Source organism: Lagenorhynchus albirostris, chromosome 9 (assembly GCF_949774975.1).
Source record: "Lagenorhynchus albirostris chromosome 9, mLagAlb1.1, whole genome shotgun sequence".
Classification (NCBI taxonomy): Eukaryota; Metazoa; Chordata; class Mammalia; order Artiodactyla; family Delphinidae; genus Lagenorhynchus; species Lagenorhynchus albirostris.
In genome coordinates, this window is record NC_083103.1 from 6196022 (window position 1) to 6203627 (window position 7606).

Consider the following 7606-nt stretch of genomic DNA (forward strand, 5'->3'; position numbering starts at 1 on the left):
CTGGGCTGGAGGCCCCTTTCCCCACCTTAGGCCAGGGACTCTCCACCTCCTGCCCGAGAACTCGCCTCCCAGATGGGGAAGCTGCGGAATTAGAGGAGAGAGGCAGGGGCGGGAAGGAGAGAGAAGGAAAATACTAGAGGAGGTGGAGGAGGGGGTGTGCGTCAGCAGGAAGGAGAGGAAAGCCGCCGCGTTTGACTCCAGTAGCAGACCTGTCTTCCCCCACCAAGCTCGGCTGCTTTCTCGCTGAGCAACCTCCAGCTGACTCGGGGCCCCCCAGTTGTCTAGGAACTCCTCTCTCTCTCTCCCGCCAGCTTGCACACACTACCTGAGATGCCGCAAAGGGGATGGAGACCTTTGGGGGTTTGCAGTCCCCTCCGGTCCTGGGCTTGCAAGAGATCTCGTCTGTCAGTCTGTGCCAGGTGCTATGTGCTGTGCTTTGAACAAAATGAGCCCTTTAATTCTTGGGAGACAGGCACTATAATCACCCATTTTACAGATGAGAAAACAGAGATTTAGGAACCTGACTTGGTCGTGGTTATTTTCCTAGAAAGGGCCCAAGAGTGGATCTCAGCTATGTGACTCCAAAGTCCGGACTCCTAACTTCTATACCTTGTTGTTATGACTTGGGAAGGCTGGACAGCACTCAGAGGTGCAGAGCCAGAGAGACCCAGAGATGCATCAGATAAGATCCCTAGAGCTCATTATCTCTTTGTCTGTTTGGAACTATAACCAAGAGCTGGGGGAAGCCCAGAGGGTGGACCTTTAATTTGCATCTTTGGAGTGCATGTTTTATTGAGGAAATCAAGGAAGGCTGCACAGAGGAGGCCACCTTTGGCCCCAGTCAAGAAGGATAAGTGAAAGTTTGCCTACACATTCCTGAGAGGGGGAACACTTCCCCTCCGTCTCCCCAACTTGTTGTTTATGAAGCTGCCCGTCTCCAAGACTCCTCCTGGGCCCCACCACATCCACACACCCCACTAACTCTGCCACCTAAAAATAGTCCAAGATACCAACTGCTTTGCCAACTGTTCTGGGGCCCCAGCAGCCAGATGAAACAAGAAAGCAGCTGACAGCACACCCTTTGAGGACAAAAGCAGTCATTAATCAAAGAGAAACTCCCTGAGAGGCCACCACAGGGCAGGCTGGACTGCTGAGCTGCCGGCAGCAGGTCATACAAATCCTGCACCACAGGGTAGCTTCCATCCCTGACTGCCTACAGTATGCCCACCTGCATGCCAGGTATGCACAGCCATAATAGAACACAGGGACACTGCGACAGTCTTACTCCCCTTTGCACTCCCAGCTTCCAGCATATTTTCTGCCAGAGCAGGCCCTCTGTGAACACGTACTGAATTACTGTTAGAATTCCCAGTTTACAGATGAGAAAAGTGAGGCTGGGGTGGGGGTGGGCAGCCAGGTCACACAGCCAGGCAAGTATGGAACTGACGTTTGACCAGAGCCCCCGTGCTACGACCTGACACCAGACTGCAGGAAGGGCTAAGAGAGGTTCCAAGGCTTTGTCCCAGGAGGCAGAGATTTCTCCTGTGGTAGAGCACTGGGCTTGGAGCTGCATGGTGGGTACAGCCAGACCAGGAGGGACCTCTGGGAGCATGTGATGAGCCTGATTGAAGCATTGCATTGTCCAGGTCAGGGAGAGGAAGGGTGAGTTGGAACACCACCAACAGACACAGAATCTCAAGTCCCAGCCTTGGCTTCTGGCTCTAAGGCCCATGCTCTGTCCTAAGAACTCCAGCTTCGGGACTTCCCTGGTGGTCCAGTGGCAAAGGCTCCGCGCTCCCAATGCAGGGGGGTCTGGGTTTGATCCCTGGTCAGGGAACCAGATCCCACATGCCGCAACTAAAAGATCCTGCGTGTGCCGCAACTAAGACCCGATGCAGCCAAATAAATAAATAAATATTAAAAAAAAAAAAGAACTCCAGCTTCTTAATCTCTCTAGGCATCACTTCCTGTATTTATAAAATGGGAATAATAATAGTACCTTCCTGAAGTGGGATAAAAATGTGCAGTATTGTTTTGAAAACCTTTTTGTTCAGCCCCTCCCTTCTCTCTTCAATCTAGATCTTGACCCTATTGCTTCTTTTTTTTGGCTGCTTTGGGTCTTAGGCGAGCGGGGGCTACTCTTTGCTGCGGTGTGCAGGCTTCTCATTGTGGTGGCTTCTCTTGTTGCAGAGCACGGGCTCTAGGCACGTGGGCTTCAGTAGTTGCAGCATACGGGCTCAGTAGTTGTGGCACGTGGGCTCTAGAGCGCAGGCTCAGTAGTTGTGGCGCACCGGCTTAGTTGCTCCGCGGCATGTGGGATATTCCCGAACCAGGGCTCAAACCCGTGTCCCCTGCATTGGTAGGCAGATTCTTAACCACTGCTCCACCAGGGGAGTCCCAACCCTATTGCTTTTTAAAAAGGGGACAAAGAAAGGAACAAGATACAGCCCGTATTTCTTCAATTCTTGGGTTCAAGTGCCCAGAGATAGGGGCTGGCATAAATAGTTTGGAAGAGTATTTGTGCATCTAGTTGAGAAAGGATGTTGAAAACAAACAAACAAACAAACCAACAACAAACGCTTTCTGGGCTAAGAGATTTGCAGAGGAATGGATAAGGAAGAGCTAAGATGCTGAGCTGTGCCTTTGAGGTCTTGTTGTAGATAGAAGCGTGGGGCTGGGAAAAGACAGACCCCTCAGATAGATTTAAGGATCCAAACCCTATTCCTTCAGAGTCCAAACTTGATTGGATCAGCTTGTGGAACAATTTATGTTCTAGCACATTGTTGAAAACAATAGAGAACTCAGCTGGCAATGAGTGGAGTTTAACAGCTGGGTGTGGTCAGGGAAAGAGTCAGTCAAGGAGAGCTCTGCCCAAATCAGTCATCCTAGGTGACTGCGGTGGGCATGCAGACTGAGGACCAAGGACAGAGGCTTTAAACTCAGGCTGTGGGAAAGGGGGATGGACTTTACTAAAATAATCCACCCAGTCACTAAACAAGCAAATAACAATAGTAAGCCCTTGGGGGGTGGCAAATGCAAAGGTGGCACAATATATTATCTAAAATCTTCAGTTTCCAACAGGAAAGGATGACACATAGACTAGGAAAAAAAACAGGCAGGTGTTGTCAGGATGTGGGGAAATCGGCACCCTCACACACTGACCGTGGGATTGTAAAATGCTGCAGCCACTTGGGAAAATAGTCCAGCATTGCTTCCGACAGTTAAACATAGTTACCATGTGACCCAGCAACTCCACTCCTAGGGATAGGCCCAAGAGAAATGAAAACATATGCCCACACAAAAATTTTTACACACATATTTATGGTAGCATTATTCATAATAGCCAAAACGTGGACAACCCAAGTGTTCATCAATTGTTGAATGGATAAACAAAATGTAGTATATCTATACAATGGAATATTATTCAGCCATAGAAAGGAACAAAGTACTGATATATGCTACAAGCTTGAAAACATTATGCTAAGTGAAAGAAGTCAGTCATAAAACACTGCATATTGTATGATTTCATTTACAAGAAATATCAAAATAGGAAAATCTATAGACAGAAAGTGGATTAGTGCTCATTTAGCCAGGGAGGGATGGTGGAATGAGGGGTGATAGCTAAAGGGTATGAGTTTCTCTTTGAGGTAATGAAAATGTTCCAAAATTGACTGTGGTGATGGTTACATGTATCCATGAACATACCCAAAACCACTAAGCTGTACACTTTAAATTGGTGAATTGTATGATATGTGAATTATATCTCAACATAGCTTTTACTAAAAAAGAACAAAATAGAACAAAACAAAACAAGCAAAAAATAATAACATTGAGTAGAAGAAGCTAAACAGCAGAATTCATACTCTATAATTATATAATTATATTGATTATATTAATTATATAATCACACTCTATAATTATATTGATATAAATCTCAAAAATAGTCCAAACTAAGCTATGTCAGTTCAAGATGCTTACTTTGGTGGTAAAACTAATTAGAAAGGCAAGGAAGTTAACACCCTGAAAATCAGGCTGGAAGGAGAACAGCGGGCGCTCTGGGGTGCTGTCTGGGGTGCTGTCCAGGTTGCTGTTTGGTATCTTGACAGAGTGGCACTCACCTGAGTGCTCGTTTAATGTTTGTTAAGCTGTACATTTATGTTGTGTGAGCTTTTGGTTTGTTTATTGTATTTTATAATAAAAATGTTAAAAATAAGATGAGTTGGTTCAGAGGCGTCCCTGGTGGCTCAATGGTTAAGAATCCGCCTGCCATTGTAGGGGACATGGGTTCAAACCCTGGTCCGGGAAGATTCCACATGCCGCGGAGCAACTGAGCCAATACGCCACAACTACTGAGCCTGCGCTCTAGAGCCCGTGAGCCACAACTACTGAAGCCCACGCACCCAGAGCCTATGCTCCACAACGAGAGAAGCCACCACAATGAGAGGCCCATGCGCCACAATGAACAGTAGCCCCCGCTCGCTGCAACTAGAGAAAAACCTGCACACAGCAACGAAGACCCAACACAGCCAAAAATGAATAAAATAAAATAAATAAATTTATTTTAAAAAAGAAAGAAAAAAGAAGAGTTGGTTCAATCAAACCCTCACATTCTGTAATTTGAATGGGTAGGGAGTTGTTCCAGCTGAAAAGTCAGGATGTAGAGGAGGCTGGTGAGGCTGAGATAGCCATGGCCAGAGTGAGTGAAGAGGAGCTGAGGAAGCCAGTGACAGCAGGTGCACAGACAGAAGAAAAGCTATGGGAAGGGATAAGAAGGGCCCCTAGAGCTTCAAATGTTGATAGCTTGATTTATTCATTTATTTACCCACTGATCAACAGTGTTATTAAGTACTTGCTTTGGGTCACACCAATGAACCTACTTCTCCCTAATCCCTTAATCCCCAGTGCTGCATCCCAGCAATCATGTTTATCTTTGTGATATCATTCCCTGGCCACAGCTAAAGGGAATAGGGGTGCCAACGTAACCAAGGCTGGGCCAATCACATTATGTCTGTTGGGAATTTGGAATGGAGACTCAGAGATAGCTTTTTTCTGCTGTAGAGTTGGAGAATCATGGAAAACTGGTTTTGCTATGCCAAAGCTTCACCCTTGGTGGGCACCTGACCTAAGTCTCAAGAGACACTGGGGGATAATTGAACTAACTGCTTTGCCACTGGATACAAGAACTGCCACTTCCATCCTAGGCCATGAAAATTATCCCTACTTACAACTCGGCCTCTACTGTATTTGGACAGTTCCATAGTTTTTATGATTGTTACTTTCAAACCCCACTCCTGGCACCAATTTCTGTATTATTTATGGGTTGTATATGGAGGGAAAAAAAGAGGAGAGATTCCATAATTAGATGCAACAGGGTATTACAGAATCCTAGTGTGAGAGACATTTGATATATTTTTGGCTGTCCATAATCTGAAACCTTTTCCTGTGTGTGTGTGTGTGTGTGTGTGAACCCAACTTGATGAGACAGAGACTAGTTCCAACTATAAAGGTTGAAAATGCCAGGTATTCCCTTTCCCAGCATCCCTTGCATCTAGGGTGCAGACACATGTCTTAGATTCTTCCAGGCAGAGGCATCTGCTTCAGACTGAATCAGAGGCTATTTCCTAAAGAAGCAGATGTGGAGGAGACAGTGGCTATGTCCAATTTCAGAAGTAGCAGTAAAAGTAGTTCCAACAGCAGAGTCTGCAGCCCTCCGCCAGCGGTGCCAGTGGTGAAGATGCTATGCCCAGCGTGGGCAGTGGTGTATTCTTAGGACCAGTTCTGTGTCACGATTTTGGGTGTGTTCCCACTTGCCTAGCTACTGTGCTTAGTTCCCTGAACAGCCTGGAGATCCTGTGAGTTACTGAGTATCCTTCATAAATTTTCTTCCTGCTTAGGTTGACCAGAATTGGCTTCTGTACTTGAAATTAAGAACCTTGACAGACACCCTTAGAAACCTGAAAGCAGTTCTTCCTGAGGAGTGGCAACAGACAGCGGGAACCTGAAAGGAACCGTCTCTCCCCACTTTTTGTCTCTTTGTCTCTCTGTGTGTTGGCATCACTCTTCCCTCCCTTCAGACCAACATACTTGTTCTGAGGTAGGAAGTGGCTGCTCCACATCTCCCAAGTTTTGATATCTTCTCCTTTCAGGAAGCCAGTCCAAATTGAGAATAGAATTCCTAACTTTTGATGAAAAATTACAAGGGGAGGAACTCTGGCCCAGCTTGGGTGAGATGCTCGCTCCTGGCCAGTCAACTACAGATAGGCAGGATCACGTCATATAAAAATAGTTGCTGGGTCCAACCCCATGGATTGGAGGTGCATTTTCAGAGAATGGGGGAACATCAAGGTCATGGATTGGACCTAAATGTGTCCACTACAAAAAGCAGTTAGGGGGCTTCCCTGGTGGCGCAGTGGTTGAGAGTCCGCCTGCCGGGTTCATGCCCTGGTCCGGGAAGATCCCATACGCCGTGGAGCGGCTGGGGCCGTGAGCCACGGCCGCTGAGCCTGCGCGTCCGGAGCCTGTGGTCCGCAACGGGAGAGGCCACAACAGTGAGAGGCCCGTGTACCACAAAAAAAACAAAAACAAAAACATATGATCATCTCAATAGATGCAAAAAAATCTTTTGACAAAATTAAACACCCATTTTGATAAAAACTCTCTGGAAAGTGGACATAAATGGAACCTACCTCAACATAATAAAGGCCATATATGACAAACCCACAGCAAACATCATTCTCAATGGTGAAAAACTGAAAGCATTTCCTCTAAGATCAGGAACAAGACAAGGATGTCCATTCTCACCACTATTATTCAACATAGTTTTGGAAGTCCTAGCCACGGCATCAGAGAAGAAAAAGGAATTCAAGTAGGATAAGAAGAAGTAAAACTGTCACTGTTTGCAGATGACATGATACTATACATAGAGAATCCTAAAGATGCCACCAGAAAACTACTAGAGCTAATGAATGAATTTGGTAAAGTTGCAGGATACAAAATTAATGCACAGAAATCTCTTGCATTCCTATACACTAACAACGAAAAATCAGAAAGAGAAATGAAGGAAACAATCCCATTCATCACTGCAACAAAAAGAATAAAATACCTAGGAATAAACCTACCTAAGGAGGTAAAAGACCTGTACTCAGAAAACTATAAGACACTGATGAAAGAAATCGAAGATGACACAAACAGATGGAGAGATATACCATGTTCTTGGATTGGAAGAATCAATATTGTGAAAATGACTATACTACCCAAAGCAATCTACAGATTCAATGCAATCCCTATCAAATTACCAGTGGCATTTTTTACAGAACTAGAACAAAAAAATCTTAAAATTTGTATGGAGACACAAAAGACCGCGAATAGCCACAGCAGTCTTGAGGTAAAAAAACGAAGCTGGAGGAATCAGACTCCCTAACTTCAGACTATGGTACAGAGCTACAGTAATCAAGACAATATGGTACTGGCACAAAAACAGAAACATAGATCAATGGAACAGGATAAAAGCCCATAGGTAAACCCACACACCTATGGTCAACTAATCTATGACAAACGAGGTAAGGCTATACAATGGAGAAAAGATAGTGTCTTCAGTAAGTGGTGC